The sequence below is a fragment of the Podarcis melisellensis genome, assembly GCF_964234715.1.
Source record: "Podarcis melisellensis genome assembly, chromosome: 1".
NCBI classification, from domain to species: Eukaryota; Metazoa; Chordata; class Lepidosauria; order Squamata; family Lacertidae; genus Podarcis; species Podarcis melisellensis.
The window spans coordinates 94419069-94446645 of record NC_138528.1 but is presented as its reverse complement, the minus strand read 5'-3'; the positions used below and the strand labels follow the sequence as shown (position 1 = coordinate 94446645).

General features: G+C 41.4%; 1 long non-coding RNA gene across 1 annotated transcript; it reads right to left on the bottom strand.

Annotated features, from left to right (window-relative positions):
• Window positions 1–13688: 13688 nt before the first annotated feature.
• On the bottom strand, window positions 13689–26912 carry LOC309376110. Its single transcript, XR_014171067.1, has 2 exons — window positions 24150–26912; window positions 13689–14162 (listed from the first exon to the last, which is right to left on the bottom strand). It is a non-coding gene; the product is annotated as an uncharacterized lncRNA (long non-coding RNA).
• Window positions 26913–27577: the final 665 nt, after the last annotated feature.

The following is a 27577-nucleotide window of genomic DNA, read 5'->3' as shown; positions in this document are numbered from 1 at the left end:
AAATGAGACCTGTGCACAACCAACAACAATCTTTAAATCTGATTAACAGAAACCTGAGCTGTACCTCTACACTGGTTTTGCTGTGCCTCTATGCTGTTAGGTAAATGTAAAGGGACCTCTGACCATTAAGTCCAGTCACGGACGACTCTGGGGTTGTGGCGCTCATCTCACTTTACTGGCCGAAGCAGCTGACATTTGTTGGCAGACAGTTTTTCCGGGTCATGTGGCCATCATGACTAAGCCGCTTCTGGCGAACCAGAGCTGCACACGGAAACACTGTTTACCTTCCCGCCGGAGCGGTACCTATTTATCTACTTGCACTTGATGTGCTTTTGGACTGCTAGGTTGGCAGCTGCCTGCTAATCCCTGCAGAATTTTGGTTCCTTCCTGCTTTGGTTTACAATGCATTATTATTATTATTATTATTATTATTATTATTATTATTATTATTATTATTATTATTAATTTCACCAACCTGCAGAAGCAATAAGGAGCTAATTTCTATTCACATCAATTGGGGAGGAGTTGTTCAAAAACTGAGAAGGCAGAAATGCTTCCTCTTTAGCTGACTAGATGACCCAGAGGTGGAGACATTTGAATTGAAAATCAATTCCAGTAAGAGCCATGGAAAAAGATAGTGTCCTCATCCAGGAAACAAATTAAAAAGGGGGGAAAGGTGGCGAGAGCCTTCAGAAGTCTTAAAACTGTCAGAAATATGTGTTTTGTGGTCATAGAATACAAATGACCAGTCGTTTAATGAAAGGGGGTGAGCAAAAAGAGTAGCAGTCTATGTCTGCCCAGATATCACTAGTCTGTATTGTCAAAGTTATTTAGCAATTTTACAGTAAGGATTTCTCAAGTGGAGCACTCTTTCTCAGCTGTTTTATCTATTTCCTATGCACTAAAAGCCATTGCAGTGGGACACTTTCACCCTAACTCAAGTAGGGAAAATTATCATCACTTAACTGAAACAAAGAATTAAAAGACAGTACTTTAGTTGCTATCCAAATCAGAGTGTTTGAGAGACTTCATTTCCTGGTGCTATGAACCATATGAAGGATATGTATAAGATGCATGTGTATATTAATTATTCAGATTTCAAAATGTTTCCTCTAACACTTTTTTGTACATTATTTTCACTAATGCATGCATTCATGGACATTTTACTCTAGCATATGCATTTTTGCACACATTTCTCGCCAGGTGATCTGCACTGCAAAGTCTGGAGAGCTGCAAATTTTGAAGGATGGCTGTGTTCTAGTTCTCAGATTGTTTCAAACAATTAAGTAGTCACACCTTTAAATGTGAATCCCCCCCCCCCAAATCCCCAGTGTTCACATGACATTGCGGCACAAAAATGCCATTCCGCCCTGCCTCCATTTAAACTGAATTTACCATTGCTAAGGGAAATCCAATGATTTAAAACAAAACAAAACATGCTGTTAGAAATCTGTCTGCAATATCATAATGGTCCAGTTGCAGTATTAGGACCCCATCTGGAAGCTCTCTTACTTCTATATAGCTTTCTTATCATCAAATATAGAACATTAGGCATTTATCTAGACAACACTTTAAACAAAGCAGCAATGGATGGTTCAAGTTTCAGGTTATAACACAAGAATAACCTTTCACTTCCCTTGCTTTGAAATTCACTGTCTCTACCTTGTTATAATACTAACCTGCTTGAACTTTAGAAATAATTCTTTCTTGTTTTTGTTAATTAGCTAGCATCATTGCCAACTTCAGTCTTATCTGAGCCATTGTTCTGCTCTATTAATCCTTTCAAGAGAGAAAGATAGAGATTGGAGTGGGCACCTCTAATCTTGTTAAGGCTTCAAAACACTAAATCAAAAAGTAAATAGATAGCTTAGAGGACAGGGGTGAAAAAGTCAGCAGGTTTCTAAATGATAAGTTTACAGCATAAAACAGAAAGAACAAATCTACCAGAATAAAAATGAGTTCACCTAACATTTTAATTAAAGGTAAAGGTAAAGGTACCCCTGCCCGTACGGGCCAGTCTTGCCAGACTCTGGGGTTGTGCGCCCATCTCACTCAAGAGACCAGGGGCCAGCGCTGTCCGGAGACACTTCCGGGTCATGTGGCCAGCGTGACATCGCTGCTCTGGCGAGCCAGAGCTGCACACGGAAACGCCGTTTACCTTCCCGCTAGAAAGCGGTTCCTATTTATCTACTTGCACCCGAGGGTGCTTTCGAACTGCTAGGTTGGCAGGCGCTGGGACCGAGCAGCGGGAGCGCACCCCGCCACGGGGATTCGAACCGCCGACCTTTCGATCGGCAAGTCCTAGGCACTGAGGCTTTAACCCACAGCGCCACCCGCGTCCCGTAACATTTTAATTGTTTCCCTCTTAATATCAACCCACATCCGTGTGATATTTCCTTTTTGCAAACTTTTATTATTATACAGTATATAATAAAGAAGGCTGATCGCCGAAGAATTGATGCTTTTGAATTATGGTGCTGGAGGAGACTCTTGAAAGTCCCATGGACTGCAAGAAGATAAAACCTATCCATTCTTAAGGAAATCAGCTCACTGGAAGGACAGATCGTGAAGCTGAGGCTCCAATACTTTGGCCTCCTCATGAAAAGAGAAGACTCCCTGGAAAAGAACCTGATGTTGGGAAAGATGGGAGGGCACAAGGAGAAGGGGACGACAGAGGACGAGATGGTTGGACAGTGTTCTCGAAGCTACCAGCATGAGTTTGACCAAACTGTGGGAGGCAGTGGAAGACAGAGGTGCCTGGCGTTCTCTGGTCCATGGGGTCACGAAGAGTCGGAAACAACTAAACAACAACAACATAATAATATGATGTTATTATATTACATTTGATTATAACATGAAAATTCTAGTTAGTGAGCATAATCTCATACCCTCTAGCATTTGTCTGATGAAAATAGGGACGTCCTAATTCCATAGTGATAATTTTACTATTTATACCTCACACATTTTATTAGATTACCTCAGCACTCGTACAACTTCCGACATATATAAAAACATAATAAAACATTAAACCTGAAAAAACCTTCCCTATACAAGATTGCCTTCTGATGGCTTGTAGGTTGGATAACTCCATACCCTCCAACATTTCTCCAATGGAAACAGGGACATCCTAAGGAAAAGTGGGACATTCCGGAATCAAATCAGAAACTCAGGCGGCTTCTCTAAATCCGGGACATCCCTGGAAAATAGGGACAGTTGGAGGATCTGAAATCTAACTGAATATGGAGAGAGGAAGGGGAAGGACCCTCTAAGGCAGAGGAATCTCTCCTTCCCAACCCCTACAAGTAGGGGTGGATTTTTCCTCCTCACTCCCAACTTGTCTATCTATTTTTTTTTTAAAAAGTTTCTATATTCATTTCTCTTTTGGTTTCAATGGGAGGGTTCTGGCATAGTTTTTCCCCATTGTCATGTTCAGTTAGGAAAACCTGGACACCCAAAGCCTTCCTTGTCTCACCCACCAATATATCTTTTTCATACCCTCTTGCTGTCAGCACTTGTGATGGTGGAGCAATAGCAGTGAAACTGCTGCTGTCGCCACAAGGGTGTCTCTATGCCAGACCTCGTTCTCTTTTTAATTGGTGGAGAGGAGGAGACACCAGATCCAAAGCCCATCGCTCACATTTCCTGGAAGCTTAAGATTTCTCCCTAATATCATTTTTATTCTACATTATTAGAAGGAATGCACTGTTAGATCGTGTCTAACAATGACTGAGGAGCTGCTCATGGGATGCTCACACAAGTGGAAATGAGGACGCATTTTTTGCTGATTCCTCCTTCCCCCTGCAGGTGACCTGTGTCTCCAGAAAAGCATCTCTAGAGAATTGGGTGACCATTTCCTCAAGTGGAAACCTCTGCTGCATATCCATTCTTTCTGTAAATGAAAGGAGCCCCTCCATTCACAAACGTGCTTTCTGGATCCAACTCTATGAATATTAATCATCTTCTTCTTCCTCCTCCTCCTCCTCCTCCTCCTCTTCTTCTTTTTCTGTACCATATGGAGAACAATTATCCATTCTGATCAAAAGGAATGCATCTGGAAAGCAATTTTTTTTCAATTTAGTGTGCAATTTAAAAGCAATAATCGGCAAAATCTCATTTTCCCTCTTTCCTCGCACCAGAATTCTGAAGTGTCTTTGCATTACTATAGAAGAAATAAAGTCTTGAAACATTAAATCACAGCAGGGGTTGCCCCAGTTTTAGATTAACTCCTCTCAAAGCAATCTAAATTATAACAAAGAAAATATGCAAAAAGTGATTCTTCATGGTGCCAACAAAACACTGTTTGAAAATTAAAGGCCTTCTCCTTATGTAGAAATTGGATCTAAAGTTTCAAGCGCGGTAGACATGAGCAATGATCAGATTCAAAATTATAGTGGACATTTAAGGGCAAGGGAAGTTGCCCACCCATAGTTTCAGGAAGAGATCTGTATCAGTCGTGCTACCTTTTTGCCGCATGGTGTTAGGGATTGAATCTGTAACCATAAATAGGTGTAGTTTGTCACTGAATTGCAGTCCTTTAATGTCAACATTAAAAAGCCATTGCAGGAATGGAGCAGTGGTACAGTTAGGTGATTTTAGACTTCAAGTTTAATGTTCTTATTTCCCTCCCACCCCTTTACAGAGTAATGTGTAATTTCAAAATGTGATAAGCCAGCCACGGGGGCCGTCTTTCTCATTCTGTTGATCTGGGCCATGGACTTTCCGAGAACAATTCAAAGTGTTGGTGCTGACCTTTAAAGCCCTAAACAGCCCCAGCCCTGTATACCTGAAGGAGCACCTCCACCCCCATCGTTCAGCCCAGACACTGAGGTCCTGCACCAAGGACCTTCTGGCAGTTCCCTCACTACAAGGTTACAGGGAACCAGGCAGAGGGCCTTCTCGGTAGTGGCACCCACCCTGTGGAACGCCCTCCCATCAGATGTCAAGGAAATAAACAACTATCTGACTTTTAGAAGACATCTGAAGGCAGCCCTGTTTAGGGAAGTTTTTAATGTTTGAAGTTTTATTCTGTTTCTGGTGTTCTGGTGGGAGCCTCCCAAAGTGGCTGGGGAAACCCACCCATCTGGTTGGGGTATAAATAATAAAATTATGATTATGATTTACTTATTAAAGTCCTATTACTGACACCACTGCAATGGAGACCAGATGCTTCTTCTGGAGAACTGCAGTATTTATATCCATCTTATAGACATGACTTGATCTCCTGTTAAGGCATTCTGCCAATGCATGGTTGGATTCAGCCTCTATCCTGATTGTTTGTTCATCACAATCTCATAAAGAGTCAATATGATTGCACATTGCTATTCAAAGAGAGACTGCACCACTGATTGGTATGTTTATAAAAATGTGAGATTGTCTTTTACACTGGTGGAGCTATCCCTTTAAAGAAAAATGCTGCCACGCATGACACCAGCCACCAACCATGATGTGTTTGGGTGGCTGGAAGAGATACTTAGGCTTCATCCAAACAGCAGCTTCCTGAGCTATTGAGTTTGTTATTATCAATATTTGTTCATTTATATACCACTTAGTGCCAAAATGCATTTCTAAGCAGCTTGCAAGTATAAAAACCAATTACACCAGTATTTAAATAGAAACATCAATAATTAACACAATGAAACAATCCCACTAAAACAATACGGTAATTAACGTCAGAGATTTGGGTTGAGAGATCAAGGGAATGCCTGTGTAAACAGGTGCATCTTCAAAAGCCAGCAATATTTTAATGATAAAGCTGAAACATCAGAAGGTTTATTTAAATGGCAATCATCTTTTCCTGCATTTGATAGAGGAAATCTGTTCTTGCAGGCTGCATGGCTAGTGCTATGTGCTGTGTTCACAAAGCAGTTTCCTTTCTGCTGCCTACCTTTCTACATGCAAAAGGATTTGCCTTGTTGTTGAGGCTACTGGATCAAGTGAGACTTTCTACCAGAACAAAAAGGCACCTAAGCATCTCAAGTGGCTGGACACTGTTAGAGGGGACGGCTAGTGGCTGGGCATATAAAGAAGACCTGGAAATTCCCAGCAGAGACTAAAATTATAGTGGAGAATATGGCAGGCATCCTACCAGGGCACAAGCAGCCCTAGAAACTCATAATGTGTATATAATAAAGGGAAAGGGCTGGACAGAGTCCTAGTAAGGTCAGATTCAGTTTTCATTTAAAGGCAAGTATATGTAATTCACACTTTCTGAACCAATATACAAACCAAAATGAAGACATGTTTCAAAATTTGCTCTTCAAATTTTGCAGTGCAATTCTCTGGCCAAGCAATGTATACAAAAACTCTCACACCAGTATGCATATAAATGCATGCATTCATAAAAGTAACATACAAAATTGCATATTGAGGGAAATTGCCTTAAAATGCATACAAGGCAAAACTACACAGAAGAGTGCATATGTTAGGAGACATTGGCATGGGACCACAATTTAAGGTGTTTTGTGAAGTCAAATTTAAAATTATATATATATATATATATATATGAACAGTTATACTTTTTTAAAAAACGGATATCTTATATGCATAATTCTTCAAATCAGAAAATATCCCATCCACATTTACAGACTGGATGCACCCTCATACCACTCCCTTGGCATCTGTTGCCCCTACACACCCTCTAACCCCCCATAAAAATCAGATGGCCTGCAACCCCCTTCCACACCACCTCACAGAGTTCTCTCCTTCAAACTGCACAGCAAGTGGTAGCGATATCAGGATAATCTCACAGTTGTACACTTTGATTCTTAACTTGCCTTCCAGAAGGGCTTGAGAATTAGTGGGTTGTATTCTTTTATAGTCATGGGCCCTGGTGCCATTATTCCAACTTTACTATGCATAATCTGGTCTTGCCCAACAGTTCTGGTCATGACCTTGCTGTTCCAGCACTGCCAGCTTATTTGTATTAGAATACTTTCCACTGTAGTATGTTCTATAGCAGGAGTGGGGAATCCATATCCTACAACTGTCCCGATTTTCCCGAGACATCCCAGAATTACAACTTCTGATTGGATCCCATAATATCCCATTTTCCACTTCCAATGCTGTCATCAAGCTTGGGGAGGAGGATGAGCTTGCAACCAGCACTGGTGATTGCTGTGGTACCATGCTTTCGTATAAGTCAGCTGACTCCCATGAGAGTGTGGCAGTGAAAGATACACGTCCCAATTTTCTTCAGTTGGAGCATATGGAAATCTGTGGTTCTCTTGATCTTGTTGGAGTCCAGATCCCATCAGCCCCAACTGACATGGCCAGTAGACAGGGATGATTAGAGTTTTGGTACAGTAACATCTGGAGGGCCACAGGTTCTCTAAAGCTGATATAAGAACTGTGGGAAAACAAATTCAATCTCGTTTGAAGACCATGTAACTTTGCAACAGTTGGTAAAAAAGAGTACAGAATAATCTACTGGTTTTCTCCTTTCCTCCCCCACAATTTGAACATACTGTTCCTGAGTGGCTGCATGGAACCACTTTTAGTAGAGGCAAGATTGCAATTACAGATGAGGGTAGCACAGTGTCAGCTATCTTAACAGATCCAGTATTGAAGTTGTAGTAAAGCCCACATTACACAGCCGAAAGACTTAACAGGCTGTAAAAAGAGGTGCATTGTCTATAAAGATTTAGGATTATGGACTGGAGCTTTCCTAAGTGTATTTCAGGATAAAATAAGTGGCTATTAATTATGTCAGTCTGTGTAGATTATCTTGTGAGGATGTTCCTAAAACTTCACCTATCAAAACTGGAAGGAGATGATAAGAGCTAGAGTGTTCCACTGATGCCCTGTGCTCTTAAACACTTCTCTTAAGACACTGGGAACTGTCCACCATTGCAAAAATGATGCTGACTTGCGTGGACCATCAGTTTGAGTGAATTGGCTCATTAAATACCTATAAAGCTTCTATGGCTGTTATGTTAGTTCTGCCAATGGCTTATAAAAGGGCTTATAAAATATGAGCTCCATTCCTGTCTGTTCTATAAGCTATCCATAGGCCACCTCTTACCAAACAACAGGCAATAAAGTTTTGGATCCAAGTTTAGGTTATTTAACTTAGATCAATTCATATAGGCTGATGCAGAGGGGTATGGTAATTGGATTTTGAAGATGAATGCAGTGTACTGGTATGAAGAGAGGTAGTTAAAAAAAAGTGTATATTAATGAAAATAAAGGGGGAAGAGCCTTCCCCCTAACTGCTCTTTAATAATGCTTTGATGTAGATGAGGGATTATAATGTAAGGCCAGCAATTCTTGAATATCGGTTTGTGTCTGGATAGCAACGCACACAAAACAGCTCCGTTAGTTTCCATGAGACCTGTGCTTGTTTTCTTTTCCAGCATTTTCTCCCTATGAATTCATTTATAATTTAATGCATAATATGCACCCTCTGAACCCACAGGTAAACAGAATGCTTAGATAAGTTTATTTAAATAGATCAGTGGTCTCAAATGGTGACCCACGGACCTTAGGAGGTCTGTGTAACACACCCAGGGGTCCATGGCACATATCTGTCAATTTTCTGGGACATCCCATTTTTGGAGCCATGCTATAGCCCATGGGTAGGCAAACTAAGGCCCGGGAGCCGGATCTGGCCCAATCGCCTTCTAAATCTGGCTCGCGAATGGTCCGGGAATCCGTGTGTTTTTACATGAGTAGAATGTGTCCTTTTATTTAAAATGCATCTCTGGGTTATTTGTGGGGCATAGGAATTCGTTCATTCCTCCCCAATATATAGTCTGCCCCCCACAAGGATTGAGGGATAGTGGACCGGCCCCCTGCTGAAAAAGTTTGCTGACCCCAGCTATTTGTTGTTGTTGTTGTTTAGTAGTTTAGTCGTGTCCGACTCTTCATGACCCTATGGACCAGAGCACGCCAGGCACTCCTGTCTTTCACTGCCTCCCACAGTTTGGTCAAACTCATGCTGGTCTTTTCCAGGGTCTTTTCCAGGGAGTGTTCTCTTCTCATGAGGTGGCCAAAGTATTGGAGCCTCAGCTTCACAATCTGTCCTTCCAGTGAGCACTCAGGGCTGATTTCCTTAAGAATGGATAGGTTTGATCTTCTTGCAGTCCATGGGACTCTCAAGAGTCTCCTCCAGCACCATAATTCAAAAGCATCAATTATTCAGCAATCAGCCTTCTTTGTGGTTATGGTCCAGCTCTCACTTCCATACATCACTACTGGGAAAACCATAGCTTTAACTATATGGACCTTTGTTGGCAAGGTGATGTCTCTGTTTTTTAAGATGCTGTCTAGGTTTGCCATCACTTTTCTCCCAAGAAGCAGGCGTCTTTTAATTTCGTGACTGCTGTCACCATCTGCAGTGATCATGGAGCCCAAGAAAGTAAAATCTCTCACTGCCTCCATTTCTTCCCCTTCTATTTGCCAGGAGTTGATGGGCCCAGTGGCCATGATCTTCGTTTTTTTGATGTTGAGCTTCAGACCATATTTTGCACTCTCCTCTTTCACCCTCATTAAAAGGTTCTTTAATTCCTCCTCACTTTCTGCCATCAAGAGCCTCTCAAAAGTAGGGGCCACACGGGCTGGCCTTTGAAAAAACAGGGGATCATCAGTACTTAGGTAATTGGGAACCACTGCTTTAGATAGCTCCCGTCCCTTCCAAACTGTGAAAAGTCCCCGAAACACACTGTTTGCAATGTGTTTTATGACGCTAGGACTTTCTGTTCCAGTTTATTTCAGCTCAGCTCAATGAAACTAAAAATACACATTGAATTCAGTTTAGAACAGTCTGACTGACCAGAGGATAATCCCTTCTACACGTTTTGCTATATATTATTCTTCTGAAAAGGATTAGTTGGGATGTTTCTCATAGCATGAGAAGATGTGGTGGTATTTGCCATCAATCAATAGCATTTTGCAGTGAAGTTGCCATTTTTTATTTTAAGAGAAGTGTTTTTAGAAAGTTTAGATAAATGTTCTATGCAGGAGGGTTTAAAAAACAAAACACCACAGGTGAGGAACAGAATACAGTAATCTAATAACATCAATTTTAACAACCTACATAAAGCTCCCAAACACTGATTACAAAATGAGAAATTACATGACTGAATATCACTTGATGGAATTTGGGAACAGAGGCTGTTTCCAGTCCATGAAGGCTTGACTTTGATTCTAATGCAATGGATGTATGGCAGTAGCTTCATTGTTCTGCTTAGAAATGTTCAAATGACCAAGCTTGTGAATATGTGAAAACTTGTATGCATGAGGCAGTATTCCACTTCCAGTGGGGCTTTTATAATGGTAGACATGCCCGGTTAGAAGGTTATTGCCTTGGATCCAGGTTAGAAGGTTATTGTCTGGATCCAGACAAGCTTGCGGAAACAGTGCCCCTAGGACTCTCCCATTGGAAGAAAGGAAAAAAGGCAATCTTTTCCTCCAGTTGTTTTCCACCCCCCATTCAGCCCCTAAAAAAGCTGCTCTGGAACAGTTTGGGTGCTGGCGTGGGGAAGCTGCAGGGGAAATATTACCTCCCCCTTTCCTCCAGTGGGATGTCTGAATGTCTTCCCATCCCTTCTGAGAATGGAAGCAGGGCTTTCTATCTGTGGAAGGGGATCAGACTAGATAGCTCAGTTGGTTAGAGTATGGTGCTGATAATGCCAAGGTTGCAGGTTCTAATCCCCATATGGAATAATAGCATAGTCCTGCATTTTAGGAAGTCCTTTCCAACTCTCTGATTTTATTACAATGGTACCTTGAGTTACATACGCTTCAAGTTACATACGCTTCAGGTTACAGACTCCGCTTATCCAGAAATAATACCTCGGGTTAAGAACTTTGTCTCAGGATGAGAACAGAAACCGTGCTCTGGCGGCGTGGGGGCAGCAGGAGGCCCCATTAGCTAAAGTGGTGCTTCAGGCTAAGAACAGTTTCAGGTTAAGTACAGACCTCCAGAACGAATTAAGTACTTAACCCGAGGTACCACTGTATTCTATGAAACTCTGAACGCAACCAATATCTTTATGGTTCTGCACCATCTCCTTTTCTGTATTCTTTATGCTTTGTGAACGCTCCTGCACAATAGTGATACATTTATTGTTCAGGAATTCTTATTATTTTAATAAGACAAAAGTCTAACTGGATCAGGCCAAAGGCCAACTTCCTGTTACCCTCATGGCCAAGCTTGCAAGCAGGACCTGAGTGTCTTTTCCAAAGAATGGAGCACCAGCAGTTGTGGCAGTGAGGATTATCTCCTAGTATTAGAGCCAAGGAATAAAGTGCTGTACAGTAAATCAGAAGTGTATGAAATTCAAGACTTTCTTGCATTATAAAGATCTTATTTTCAAATGTATTTTATTACCCATGGTACTTAGTGATAGAATTCTGCCTTCAGACATGCTGTTAACCAATGCCATAGGCTTAATATATGGGTGTCTTTTTCAAACAAAATCCATCTTAGCTTCTGAACATGTCCATCCTCTCTAATTCTCTAATAGCCTTTTACTGTACAGCTATCCAGATTAACTCAAATACATGATATCTTCAGACCCCATTATGTTTAATTGTATCCGATATGCATTCATCTATTGAAATGCAAGGTACAATGCTACATCCCTGCAAGAAAAGGCTAAGAGCCTAGAGAACAGATGAATTTCAAATTCTAATGGATGCAAATTGATTTAGATGTCACTACAAAGATACTCAAGGCTAATAAAAAAATTACAGAGGATTGGAGAATGACATCCTTGTATATTTTTAAAATGCTGATTTTTTTTCCTTGCGCAAAATCTGGAATGCCAGTTATATTCTTTGCCAAAGGGAAGTCAATGCAATTGGTGGCATGACTTTTACAGTTTTTGCAAAAAGCTATTTGTCATTAAAATGACTTGCTGCCACTTTTCCTTTTCACTTACACTTGTAGCATATTTATTTATTAAATTTTTATATCACCCTTCCTCCGAAGATAGGGCTGACATACATCAATCAACAACTTTTGGGGTGTCCTGGTTTTTACTTTTTGAAATATGGCAAGCCCATCCAAAGGCGATTCACAACCTGAAAATACATACATAATAAAAGCAAGAACAAAAACAAACCAATAACCCTCCCCCCCAAACACATTTAAAATGACATGAATGTTAATCACCCCAAGCCAAAGGCCTGGTAAAAGAGAAACGTTTTCACCTGGCGCCTAAAGATATGTAACGAAGGAACCTGGCAAGCTTTCCACAAACAGGGAGCCACCACAAAAAAGCTCTTTCTTGGGTTGCCACCCTCCTGAATTCTTGTGGAGGAGGCACATGAAGAAGCATCTTAGGTAATAATTGCAGGCTTCAGTTCTGATTTACTCTTCTTCTTATTTTCTAACCCATGCTTTAAGGAAGTTTGCTGCCCCTTAAACACATACATTCAAGAACCTTGGCTGTTTTGTTGGGCTTAAGAAAAGAAAGAAAAAGAAAGAATCCAAGCCATTTTTTAAGGTAACCTGAAAAACTGCTTTTAAAACATTATAGAGAAGTTGCTTCGTGATTTCACAAGGACTTGCCAATCTTCAAATTACTCTTCACCTGCAAACACCAAGAATTAGTTCTCCCACTATGAGAATAGATATTATAGTGCCTCTGTTGTACCAAATATATAATGATGTGGATATGCTTGATTAAGGCTCAGAAACCAAAGGTGGAGAGGGAGTATTTATGGGAGCAATCATCCTTCGCCCCACTTTTGCCATCTAATTAGGTTTCCAGGTAGTAATTTTTATAGAAAGCCATCTCTAAGTTCTGCCTGACAGTAGTATTTATTCCTTGTAGGCAGGTGTCATAGGTGCCTAAGGCTCACTTTGCCCATCATAGTAAACCATAGTTTGAAACAAAACATGGACACCCCTTCCTGACTCTTGCTGCACTCCAGACAAAACTAGCCAGAATCATGTCATTTGAATTTAGGCTAGTGGTATGTCTACCCAATACAAACTATGGGCGGTGAGCCAAGAACAAATCTTGGTTACTACTGCTCAGGATTTGTTTGGGGGAAGCAAGCAAAAAGCCTGGGTTCAAATTATTTGAGAAACCAAATTCTGGCTTGCTTTGAATGTGGTGTGGCAGCAGGAGTGCAAGAGAAGGGATGTGCAAACATGAACTTGCACTGAGCAGCGGAGCAAGCAATTGGGTGCTTGGGGTCAGCTGCCCGCCCGTGGGGGTGGGACCAGCCATCCATGGGGCGGGGCCAGCCAGGGGCGGGGCCAGCCGGGGCAGGACGCTCCGCGAGGCCTCCAGAGTCTGCCTACCTCCTCCCACTCAGCTGCCCTACAGCTGAGCAGACCGTTTGGTGCAGCGCGGAGCTTGCAGGCATTCAAGCCAGTAGGTCACTCCCAGGAGAGACGTGTGGCTCAGCCGCGCTGCAGGCCCCGTGGTGAGTGCCGCCTGATATTTTGTCACCCACCTCAGTGGTAACACCCGGGGCGAACCACCCCCATCGCCCCCTTCCTCTGTCCCCACTAGCACTCTGCCTGTTCATGTTAAACCCTAGCTTGTTTTAAACTATGGTTAGGTGTGATTATTTAATGTGTCATTAAAACAGTGAGAAAAGTTCAGTCATAATATTTTAGGCATGAAACATTAGCACTTTTTAAAAAATCCCCCCTCTTCCCTTCTGAAATTCATCTTCTGTCATAGCTTTGAACCTATTCCTTCTAGCCTGAATTAGGGAACAGGGGACTCTTTTACTGCTTCAATTATACAAATTTTATTTTCAAGCAACAGCTGTGTGAAATCATCTAGAGAGAGATTGCTTTGACTTGGAAATAACACCGTTTACATTATTACAGAAGAAATATTCTAGAAAGCCCTTTACAAAAATAAAAGAAATGCAATGCAACGTAAAATATTTAAAATCTCTGTAGAGCATGCACGGCAACTTTGATGCAATTTCATGTTAATTGGAAATAGCCTCCCAAAATCCTCCACCCTTTTAGCGGATGCCAAAATGGTTGGGTGGAAATATTTCACTGAATATTCTCCAGGAGGAAGAAGAATTCTCCACGATTTCCTTGACGGGCAGGGCTCATCATTCGCAGCGGCAGCAACACACCTTTCCTTGCTGTTCTCTCAGTTCATCTGATTTCTGTCATTCTATGGCATTCTGTTTGTATGTAGTGTTAATACATAGAAGATAGAAGTTGAAGTGGTGAAAACCTAGACACCAATATTGATACAAATACCCGCCTTTACACAAATGAGTTGGGATACAAATCTTCTGAGTTTGCATCAAGAATAAGGATATTTCGGGGCTCCTCCTGAACAGCAGGAGCTGCCTTATACTGCCTCAGTCCTCCCTGCTTCTCCTAGTGGAACCTTCTACTCAGTCGGGAACCTTCTGTAGATGGAAGCAGCCCACCTATGCACAGAAGGCAAAGTCTGGTTCTAACCCATAGTGCTCTTTTGCTTCTCACCATTGGTACACATCCTTGGGATCTTTTGCTTCTTTTCCTGCTCCAGTTTCACCATCAAGCTTTCATTTTCTCCTGCCACTAGGTATTCATGCAGAAAGTTTATTGAGTATGTAAGTGTCACTTTTAACTAAGTCGGTGGTGTGGCCACAGCAGACCCAGGGGATTGAACTGCTATGTGTAAAAATGCCTGTATAATCTCCTTTTCACAGGAGTTACAGATTCTCTTCAAGGACATTAAGCATTTAAGTGAAACCATGCAACGCTTGGCACATACACTTTAGTAATCTTCTGTTATATGATAGATGACTCCAGTAATGTCAGGTCACTGAACTTTATATAGCGTATGCACATTTGCGATTAAAATAAGTAAGTAATCACTGTGGATATGGAATTATCCACGGGCAAGGATAATTTCTTGCATGGGAGAAGCAGGCCTACTGAGTGCTGCAACAGCCATTAATGGGGATGTAATTCTGTTAGTTCTTTGCTGTGTGAATTAATTTGGCAAGAAGACTTGGGAAGAAAACACTCACCTTGTGTAAAGAAAAGCTCCAATTTCACAAGGCCCTGCAATAAATATTTAGTACACATAATCCACTGTGTCTCATTCCTTTTGCTTTAATTGGCGGCAAGAAATATGTTGCTTGTTGTGGTTTATTGCTGCTGTGATATTTTACTATGTCGCTTCTTACTGCTTAACTGTCTTCATTTTAGTAATAAGAGATGCAATTCAGCCAAGGTTAAGCACTTCAGTGGGAGAGATCCAAGCATGCACCTTACTTTTCCTTTGCAACCAGGGAGATCTAAGAACACTTAACTGTGACCTGATTATTCCAAGATTGTGACACTACCGGGCTCAACGGTGGATAGGGGAGAAATTTGAGTCAGTTCTCATTTAGAAACGACCTTACTGAATTTGTACTTTTTGAATCAGTAAGCAAACTGAAACCCAGCCATTCTTTGAAATGTACAGTTTTCTGAACTTTGCAATGCATTTCTCCAGCCAAGTAACATGTACAGAAATGCATGTGTGTATATCGCTGTGTATGAAACTAAATAAAAAAAAAATCTTCCAGTAGCACCTTAGAGACCAACTAAGTTGTCTCTAAGGTGCTACTGGAAGGAATTTTTTTATTTTGTTTCGCCTACGGCAGACCAACACGGCTACCTACCTGTAACTATCAGTGTGTATATCAGTGAAAATAGCACATACAATAATGCACAATGTATCATATTATATCTGTATATCATCTAGTGATATTTTATGTGAAAGTGTAGTTTATAAATATTTTAATACATAAGTAAAGGCTATTAGGGGAAATTGTTTTGCAAAAAATATCTTTAGTAGGAAAAACTCACACTAATATATAGCTGAATTTTCATGAGGACTTTTTAAAAAATGCAAACTGATATAGAAATGTGGAAAACTGAATATTTATTACTATTATTACTATTATTTATTGAATTTATATACTGCCCTATACTCGGAGGTCTCAGGGCGGTTCACAAAAAAGATCAACATAAAAAACCACCCAATAACACCCCCCCAAAAAAGAACCACATTTTTAAAGGTTATAGGACGTGAATCAGATCAACAAAAGATTGTGTTGAATATAAGATTGGGAAAAGGAGAAGCAGAAATTGATTGATTTGCTCTTCCCTATGCCTTTGCCTTGATGTTCTAGAGAAGCATCGGAATAGACCTTGAAGCAAGTACTTAAATGGTCTGCAACAGAATAACAGATTACACAAACTCTTTCCACACTAAAGCCATTTTGTGTTGCTGAGGCATGGCTATGACAAATGAGCTGCAGCTCCACACAGGATTTAACTCTGGTTCCATACAACATTTAGTATATACCCATTTTAATTGCATTATGCAAGAGTGGCCAAGGTGGTGTCTTCCAGATGTTGATGGGCCAGTTTCCAACAGTCCCAGCCACCAGAACCAATAGTCAAGGATGGTGGGAGCTGCAATGCTTATCCTCACATCAGTGGCAAGGTGCACCACTAACCTTGCTCTTGAATAAATCCTTTCCCGAAATGGTTTCACACACATTTTACTGGATTGCCTTTCTAATATCACAACTTTTATTTATATATATTATTTTTTAAAAAAACTACAGAGCCACACAGTGCCACGTTTCTGTGTGGATTGTTAAGGATTTCCCCTTTAACATCTGCACAGGAACAGTCCAGTACAGACTTAGTCCCATCCCTGTCTAGAACTGGGATGGACCAGATTTCAACGGGTCCGTCCATCCCTATTTGAGAGGCAACTTCAGACAGTAAATCTGCAAAGTTCAAATTCCCTGCAGCTTGTCAGCTCAGGGGTCAGTTGCCTGGCATGTCACAGAAAGAAAGGCAGCCATAAATGCTTTGCAGCATGTCGGCTCTTAAAAGATATGAGCTATAACATTTCTGTGCTGCTGAAAGCTTGGGGAAATAATAAAAATATAAAGATTTAATCTTAAAATATATTTGCCTAGCAGACAGATCTTCCTACTTGCAATGCCAACTCCAGACTGAGAGCCTGATGTCTTACTATGGTTGGAAGCAGGTTTTTGTGTGTGCCAGCTGGAGAGAGACAGGGAACTAGAGCCACCTGCCCTGATATTCTTATTACTATTCGGAGGGGACAGCTTTGAAAAAATGTCCTGAGGTTGGAGCACAGCTTCTAGATATTTAAAATAAAATAATATAGAACCATCATAATAATCATAATTGAAACCAGAATAAGATAAACTGGTATGTTTGGAGCAGGATTGGCTCTCTAGATGATGTTGGTCTACAGTTCTTACTGAGATGCGGTTGGCGCTGTGGTCTAAACCACTGAGCCTCTAAAGCTTGCTGATCAGAGGGTTGGCGTTTCGAATCCGTGTGACGGGGTGGGCTCCTGTTGCTCTGTCCCAGCTACTGCCAACCTAGCAGTTCAAAAGCACGCCAGTGCAAGTGGATAAATAGGTACCACTGTGGTGGGAAGGTAAACAATGTTTCTGTGCACCCTGGCTTCTGTCCCGGTGTCCCGTTGCACCAGAAGCAATTTAGTCATGCTGGCCACATGACACAGAAAGCTGTCTGTGGACAAACGCTGGCCCCCTCGGCCTGAAAGTGAGATGAGCGCCGCAACCTCATAGTCACCTTTGACTGGACTTAACCGTCCAGGGGTCCTTTACCTTTTTTTTTTTACTTTACACTTCTTATCACCCCTAACCAATGGCCTTGCTGGTTGAAGCTAATGGGATTTAGGAGCCAACAATAGATAGAGATCTCCATATGAGCTACCCTTCATTTCAGAGGCTATTTAAAATAAGTTTTATTTATTAGAATGATTTATATCCCAACTTCCAGCTTACCAGAAGAGCACTCAAAGTGGCTAACAACAGCCAAAGAATCAGGGATTTTTTCCCGCCCAAACTCGCTGGAACTCAGTTATGGAACCTCTCTGGTGGGTGCCATTGGCATTATAAGAGAACAAGGGAGCAGATCATGGTGAGTTCCGGCACCTCTTTTTCTAGAAAAATAGCACTGTAAAGAAAGAAAAGCTCACATGAAGAAAATTATCTAGACTTGGCAGTGAAGGTAAGGAGAGAGAGAGAGAGAGGAGATCATTTGAGGAACTTCCACGACTGGGGTACAGCTTCAGAAAGGCATTTCATATGCCTTGACTAAATATGGGCTAACTTGACAATTTTGGTTTCTCTCAGTTTCTTATTTTTCAAATTCAGTTTTCCAAAGCTTTTATGAAAATTCATTTGTATTTCAGTGTGAAATACACATTGTATGCATTTTTGCTGAATACACTTTTTGCAAAGCAATTTTCCCTAATGTAATGCATTTTAATATGTTATTTTCATGAATATCTGCATTTTAATGCACACTTTACCCTAAAATACGCAGGGTCTTTCTGTGTGTGTTACACATTGCTTGTCTTGAGAACTGCATTGCAAAATTCTGAGAAGTTGCAGCTATAAGACTTTTCCATACTTAGGCTGCATTCAGATGACCATTCCCCCCATCTTCTCAATGTTACCTGTCAATTTTTGCATTTTATATGACTTTTCACATGACATGAAAGCCATTCTGGAAATCTAATGGAATCCAGCAGAAGTTTAGCGCTCATGTTTTTCCAGAAAAAAATCCATTTGTGTTAACTGTGGAAATCATGGAAGTTCTGGGTTGCAATTTCTCCACAACTTTCATGATCATGTCACCACTAACATGATGAAATTTGGGGTAGTATCCTAGTATATAGTTTTTGTCCACTGTTTAAAATTTATAACAAACAAATGCCATAGTTCTATCAGGACAGAATGCAGCCTCAGAAAGAGATCCAGAATATCTAAAGAATATGCAGTACAATCCTATTCAGGAGTGTGCCATACTATTTTCAATAGGACTTACTCCCTAATAAAAGTATTTCAAATTTCAGCCAAAAGATGCTTTGGCAGTCGATTGACTCCAGCTATTAGGAATAAGCAGGGCCCCTATCCATCTTGGTTCTACCATTGCTTCACAGCACACTGGGGGAGGGATCACTTTGTGGTAGTCCAATCACCCGTGTCTCATTTTGTAAATGTTGCTGAAACTTATTGGCTCAACTCCTCCTTCATTCTCCCCCCTTTCCCCTTTTCTCCTTTTCCCTCCTGTTTGAAAACTGGAGGCTTGCCCAGCGCTTGCAGGCCCTTTGAACAATTCCATAAATCACGAGGAGATGCTTCACGGCCTGGGGCAGCATTTGCAGCATGGTTAATTCAATATTCGAAACCAGTTCTACATCATGGAAAATTCAATCTATCCATTCCTTGCAGCTTGCAAGTAAAACATGGTGTGGGGGCATCACTAGAATTTTATTCAAGGGACATACTCCCATTAACATTTTCCCACAAAGGAAGAAAGAATTTGGCTTGAATGCTGCTCATCTACATTAAGTAATAAAAGGGGTAGGGGTGGGGAATAAAACAAAGCCCACAAAAGAATATATCAGATGCCTAATATACATCTGTAATTCAAACAATGAAAACTAGCAGGTTTGAGGATTAATAATTATAATAATAATGTGTGTAAATTTGGATGCCACTACAGTGGTGCCTCGGGATGCGAACGGGATCCGTTCCGGAGCCCCGTTCACATCCAGAAGCAAACGTAACTCGTGATGGCACATCTGTGCACGCACGCGTTGCTTTTTGCTGCTTCTGTGCATGTGCGTGACGTCATTTTGAGCATCTGAGCATGCGTGAGCGGCGAAACCCGGAAGTAACACGCTCTGTTACTTCCGTGTTGCCGCGGAGCGCAACTCGAACGCGCTCAACCTGAAGCATATTCAACCCGAGGTATGACTGTATTTTTTGTCCTGTGAAACCTTCTTGGGAGAAACACTTCAGGTTTTGATAGACCTCAGGTCAATCACATCCATCTAATTCAAGAGTGAGGAACCTATGGAACTCTAGATATGTTTGGATTGCAACTCCCATCACGGTTGACTATGCTGGCTGGGATCGATGGGAGGTGTAGTTCAGCAACATCTTTAAAGCCCCACAATGGCTACTCCTGATGCAAGATATCAATTTGCTGTTCAGCTTCATCAGCAGCTTGATGTCTGAGTTCAACGAAAATGTATTATTTTCTCCCTACATTCATAGATACGTCCAATGAAATACATCAGCAGTTCTGGTTATGTGTATTAACTCCTTTGGGATCAATATGGCAGCAACACTCTGAACTTCCAAAGTATTATACATTTATCAAAGCTGCAGCACTCAGGCTTTGCAAAGTATATTCTTCTTGACCATATTCAACTGTGAATTTGTTTTAATAGCTGTATGGTTTAGCTGAGCAATTTTCATTATTTTATGGAAATGCTGAGCACAGCAAACAGTTTCCTAGTCTATCATTTGATCATTATTTACTCAAGGTAGTACTTTTTTCAGGATTAATGTCACTGCCAATTGCAGAAATAATAGATTGTCCTCAAAATGAGCAAGTGGGCTACACATTCATCTCATGAAGAGGAACAGAGGAATCTCATAGAAGTTAGCAAATGGGATGGATTACATTTATTTATTGATAATTCATGGGTGCAATCTTAGCTTCTGAAGCAGGCAGCAGTGCTAATACCAAGCACCCTGTCTGGTTAAATGAGCATGTGCTTTTTGTGAAATATATACTCCATGTTTCAAAGGCACAGTGTCCTGCATTTCCAAAAGACTTCCAATTCCCCCTCCACACAGCATACACAGGTGGAAAATGTGGTAGAGGTGGTGGTGGAGGAGAGGGCCTTCATCTGCAGTACAGTCTCTCTCTACTTTTTCCTCCAAACAGCAAGACCCACTAAACTCCCATTAACCAACAATTACGTAATGCCCACTCACTAAAGTGGGGGGGGGGGACACAATGACAGCAGAAAACGGTGCACACGGGTGCTCTGACACTGATCAGGGCTTGAAGTTTGCTAGAGGAAGGTAAGCAAGAAGCAACCTGGTAAAAGCCCTAATGGTATGGATTTTGGATCTCTTTTTTTGTGGGCAGGGCGAAGTTAACTTTCTCTCACACACCAAACTAATTGTGAGAGGCAGAGCTCTTTGGATTTGGCATGCCATGTTCTCCCCTTGAGCCCAAGGCAAGTTTCTGCAATGGTCTCAGAAATGAAAAGGAGAGGGTGCAATGTTATCATACCCTTTGCTCCCAAACCCATTGTGGGGACCTGGCGGGGTGTGTGTGTGTCTGAAAGTGTTGTTCTCTGGGTATGGTGCTGGCTTCTCTTGCCAGTTAGGTACCATTGACCCTTTGGCGTTCATTCGTTTAAAAGGGATTGTGAAGGGTTATTGTTTTATCCTTCTGAAACCCTGTTTATACAGTGCCTTCCTGTCAAAAACAGGTGATGTTGAAATTGTGTTATGAGGAACTTTCTTCAGGTGTTATATTTTTGAGGGGGCAAATGTGTTCCTTCCCTTACTACTAGCTCATCTCCAGTCACCCTCGCAGAGTTGGAGGGCAGACATTTTACGTAAACATGTGAAGTGGGGACCATTGGGGATGAGAACACTGGCTCCTTTCCATCATTATTTATATCCCCTTCTCTGAGCTGGAGGCTGAACTTCTGAAGCAGGAAGCCTCCTAGGTTTTCTAAAATGTGCTGGGAGCCTCCATGAGTATTAGAGGCTCTCATTTTCAGAAGTTTGCCTTCCAATTTTTGGAGGACAACTGAATCAGAAATGGAGGTCTAAACTTGCATGACCACCCAGCTGCTGTCCCCACATGTTTACTTAACATGAACACCTGAAAATAGTTTGGGAACTCCTGGAAATCTTGCATTTCCCCATGCTGCAGCATTTTTTAAACACATGAATAAAGTTGGGAGACAATTTCTTTTTGTAATATGGGCTTTTCTCTTATTATGGAGTTGTCAAATTCATATGTAACCCATGCTGATGAAGGGCACATTGGACAGCAGGCTTGCTATCAGTAGTTGGTTTCCTATAAAACCTGTTTTCTATAAAACAGGAAAACTGGTTGTTGGCAAATAGGAGATAGTGCCAACATTTTCTTTTGGGTTTGTTGAACCATTAACAGTTGTGAAGAAGATTGATTATTTCTAGCTTGCGAGTGCATTTGGAGTATTTTTATGCTACACTAAGTGGGTGTTGCTTGATACCAAATTGCATTTGAAATATTATAGCAACACCTTACTCAGAAATCAATCTGATTTCTGTCAGATTGTTGTGGGTGTTTCCCCACCACAGAACATTTTATTTTATTCCCTGATGTAAAAACTCTGTGGCATGTTATGTTTCTGAGGGGATTTATTCTGAGACAGATTTCCTGCCTCCCTTCTGATCTCCTCTCTCTCTCTCTCTCTCTCTCTCTCTCTCTCTCTCTCTCTCTCTCTCTCTCTCTCTCTCTCGTGCTCTGCAAATTGTACCTCTATGAGGGGAATGGAGAATGATGGGAGTTAAAGTTCAGTAACATCTGGAGGGCCCAGTTTTAGCAAGTGTAGTAGAGGGTTCAACTAGATGCAAACTCAGGTTCATAATCATCATTTGGCCAGGAAGCTGAACTTGGGTGCCTAGGCCAACCCACTTTGCAGAATAAAATGGGAGGGAGAACATATAATACATTTGATTCATGTTCCCAAAGACACATGATTTTTCCTTGCCAATGTTCAAGGGTGGTACTGAATAACACATTTTGCATTGTAGTATAGACAATATACTACAATATACTACTTCTTGAAACTACTAACATAAGTTTGACCAAACATTCGGGAGGCAGTGGAAGACAGGAGTGCCTGGCGTGCTCTAGTCCATAGGGTCATGAAGAGTCGGACATGACTAAATGACTAAACAACAACAACAACATAGACAATATAAATCATTCAAATCATGATAGGGTCCCCATTTTTGTAATAGTAACAACTAAATAGTACCATTTTCTGTCTGACTTGCCTGCTGGGAAATTAGAAGCTATTCCTATGAATTATGTGCTTTACATTTGCTGACCACTTTCATACATGGGTGAAGAATAGTGGCTCCAAACTGTGCTTAACTGTCACCTGTCTCAGTCATTATATACATTAGTAACGTCCTTTATCTGATGTGACATCACATTACTCACTTGGTAATACAGAAATGTCAGGAAAGCATGAAGAGAGGCAGCATAAAGAGCAGGTGACCTTTAGGATGCCCAGACAGGTTGTTGTCTTATTTGTATGTCCTAAAGATGTGCCTGCAATGATGGGGCTGTCAAACACATCTGCTAATGCATCTTCCCTCCTTTGATGCTTGATGTACAATGAAATAATGGTGCTAACATCTAGATTGTGAGGTGTGCAAGTGCCTTAAGACTTCCTGTGTGACACGGACCCAGCTTCCACATGCAGTGCCATCTTGAAATGGCACAAGCCTGACACAAATCCATGTTTGATTGGCACAAGTGCACACAACAGTTTCTGTTGCTGGTGTATATTACAAAAGCTGAGTTCTTTGCGATCAGAACAGATGATAAGAGACAAAGAGAGTTGTTTGTATCAAAGCTAGTTGTATGCTGTTGTTGTTTAGCTATTGTTGGCAGACCAGAAACAGAACAATTCCCTTACATTTGAAGAAAATCTGCCCCGTATAAGAGTATGTGCAGATATGACAAATGAATATTTTGGGTTCTTTCTGCATCCATAATTCTACAGAGATTGATTTCTTGCACAAATGTGGGAGATAAGACTTCCCATTAAGTCCACCATCTCACTCCAAATTGTCTTAGGAAAAGTCCCCAATGCAGACCAAAGGATACTGTTTAAAGACTAAGGACCTTTGTTCAATTCACAGTGGCTGGAAGGAAGAACCTGTTTTATCCTTTAGACCAGACTTTCTCAACCTTGGATCCCCAGATGTTCTTGAACTTCATCTCCTATCATCCCTGACCACTGGCCAGGCTGGCTAGGAATGATAGCAGTTGCAGTCCAACAACATCTTGTAACCCAAGGTTGAAAACAGACAGACCATTGGCCCACCTGTCTCAGAATGGTCTACTACACAGATTGACAGTGACTCTCTAGACAGCTGTCAAAAGAAGAGGTGCAAAACCATTATAGGCTGAGTTTCACATTACAACTGGTTTGCTATCTGGCACTGACTTAAGAGTCTAAGATTGTCTCTCCCCCATTTGAGTGTGCCATACTGGATTAAGTATTGCACCTGAACTGGAGAGACATGAACTATTTAGCCGCGGAACTCACCTAATGATCTTGGGCACTAAGAGCTTGGGCCTAACCTACCTCACAAGCTGTTGTGCGACTAAAGTTGAATAATCCTCACAAAGACCTCCTGGAATTCCTTAGAGAAAAGGAAAAATATAAATTAATCTAATAAATAAACAAGGCAAGGTTTGAAACAACAGAAAATAAGAAAAAAATATAGTAGTAGCTCTGTTTAGTTAAAATACAATAGAAATCTCTGAAAACTATAAGCATTGAGAAAACTGTGTGTCCATCACTCCTGTTGTGTCACCAGATGTTTAAAGGTTTATGAAAATGTGTTGATGCCATCTCTGCCTTGATTCTTGTTATTACTGTGTAAATGACTTCACCCAATTAAAATCTAATGTTCTGATTTTACTACCTGATGGCGCCTTGCTGTTAATGCTTAAGCAGCTACTGCAGCCTCTGGAAAATTATAACTGTTCAAAGGCATCAAAGTGTGATGCTTCATCCAAATGAATGGAGCAAGATAAAGTGCTTTCTCAATGGTTATGAAGAGAACATGTAGAGTTTTCCCATAAGTACTTTCAAGCACCCAAGAAACTAATATACCAATGATGTCATTGACTCTGTGATACTCCAGAATTCCCAGATCATGTGTGGTGAGGCCTAGTGCAGCTTGCAGGACATCAATCGCTTTTGCTTATTATCGGTACATCTTAGGTGTGATCTGTATCTATCTGTGATAAAGTAAAGGTGACATTTTTGTATTTGAACTGAACACTCAAGTGTGAAATCCCTAATAATGCAGCCAAGGCTGGCCCAATACATTTTGCCACCTGAAGTGAAGGACGAGATGGTGTGTCCTCCCTTCATCACATAAAGATGAAGAGTGGCTTGGCAGCTAAATGTTATATCAACACTGGTGATGGCATAACACCCTCTACCACACCTGAGGCAACAGGCCAGATTAGGTCATATGTCAGCAACAGAAGGGAATGGAGGAACAGCTGGAGGGTGCTGCTGCTGACCCCCAGCACCTACTGTTTCACTCTGTCTAATGGTAGGGCTGGCTCTGAACACAGTCCCTCCAAGTGTCACTATTTTCCAGGGACAATCTTAAATTTACAGAAGCCCTCCCGGTTTCTGATTTGATCCTGGAATGTCTCGCTTTTCCTTAGGTCCCTATTTTCATCAGATAAATGTTCGTGGGTATGTGAACACAACACAAAAAAAACACTCATAGTAAATAAACTGTAGATAAAGCATGTATATGAATCTGAAAATCCAGCTTTACAGTAACAGAAGGGGATGGGATATAAAGGAGTGGAGGGACACGCAGGAGTATAATACATAAACAGATTTTCCTCTCCCTTGACAGGTCTACACTTTTTGTCCACATTTTGCATAGATCTACACGTGTTTCTAGTATAATCCTTCTGGGTGATTAGTTTAAAAGGCCATTAAATTAGGTCAAGTCATTCGAGAGAGTGCTGTACGAAGCAGCTAATTTATTATATCAGCTCTATAAAGCCCGCTTCAAGGATGTGAAAGTATCATTACTCTTAATGACGAAGCAATGGCTTTGGATTAGATGATGAAGTCAAGGATGTTTTGTGTCTTTCCTTGCCCTCTTTAATCTTATGGGGCCAATTCGTGCAAAAGACAAATTGGTGTCTGGGTCGGTTTCCCTGGCCCCGGACTGCTGCATTTTCATGGCAGGCAGGGTTCCATTGCAGGAAAAGATTGTAAGAAGGCTCACCACGACAAACTCACTTTGGAAAAGTTTACAGTAAAATTATTGTGGAACCCACAAAATAAGAAATAGCTGCAATTCAACTCTAGCCCAAAGCAGACAGTAGTCATAAATACTGTATCCTGTGGTGGATGGAAATGAAAAACAACATTAAACAACATTAAAACATTATTTTGAAATGATAATTAGTGAAAATTAGCTTGTAAGAACAGAAGAAAACCCCTGCTGGATCATAAAAGCCAATCTAGTCCAGGCATCCTGTTCTCACAGTGGCCAACAAGATGCCTATGGGAAGCCCACAACAGGACCTGAGTACAATGATGCTCTTCCCACTTGTAATTTCCAGCAACATGCTGCCTCCAAACCCACTAAAAGAAAAAAGAGAGCAACCACAGTTTGTTTGCAGATTTCAGCAGATCATACATTACTGCCTCTTCCTTACTTTCTAACATCTTGCAAAAGCACAGGAAGATATGTGTATGGCTGCTGCAGCCAAGGCTGCTCACTCAGGAAACAGAAAGTGGAGCTATCTCGGTGCTGATTTCCTGAAAAGCCTGTTAACAAACACAAGACTAACCCTGGAACGCCTGAGGAAGGATGACACATGATTTTGTTTTATTAGCACCTGGGAAGAACTAACCAGATTTGGCCCATGAAATTAAGTGGTGGTGCCATCTTGATAATGGTGGATGTGAGCATTTGGAACCGAAATCCTACCAAAGATTTTGGGACTAGCTACCACTGAAACATTTGAATTATGGTGCTGGAGGAGACTCTTGAGAGTCCCATGGACTGCAAGAAGATCAAACCTATCCATTCTGAAGGAAATCAGCCCTGAGTGCTCACTGGAAGGACAGATCGTGAAGCTGAGGCTCCAATACTTTGGCCACTTCATGAGAAGAGAAGACTCCCTGGAAAAGACCCTGATGTTGGGAAAGATGGAGGGCACAAGGGGAAGGGGACCACAGAGGACGAGATCTTTGGACAGTGTTCTCGAAGCTACCAGCATGAGTTTGACCAAACTGCGGGAGGCAGTGGAAGACAGGAGTGCCTGGTGTGCTCTAGTCCATGGGGTCACGAAGAGTCAGACACAACTAAACAACAACAACCATTGAAACAAACCTTGACTGAGAAAAGATCCGTGGACACTTATAGCTGGCTTCGCTCTTGTCTATTTATGGGTGATAACTTATAGCAGCTTCTGCAAATCAATTGCTGTTTCTGGTTTATTTCTGTATGGTGATGTTTTTTATTCTGTATAGAGCGTGCTATGTTTCTGTGAGTAAAGCAGATGCTGTTTTCACTTAAGCCAGGGATGGGGAACTTTTGGCTTTCCAGTTGTTGTTGAACTACAACCATCATCAACCACAGCAAGTGTGGCCAATGGCCAGGGATGGTGAGAGTGGGAGTTCAGCAATATCTGGAGGCCAAAAGGTTCATCACACCTGATTTAAGCCATGAATATCGGCAGGGAACACTGCTGAGCGACATTTGCAAGTTTTCGTGCCTTTTTAAATAATTAGGCTGCAACCATACATATGCTTAGATGGGAGTAGGTTCTTCTGAATTTATTTATGCTCAAATGTGGAGAAGCCCTAAATGTGAAAAACTGCTTCTGTATATTTATGCTTCTTAGCAAAATCAGAGCGGGTGGCTCTTTGCAGCTAGGAAACTTCCTTGGAAACAATGCCTCAATTGTTTTCTTCTCCCA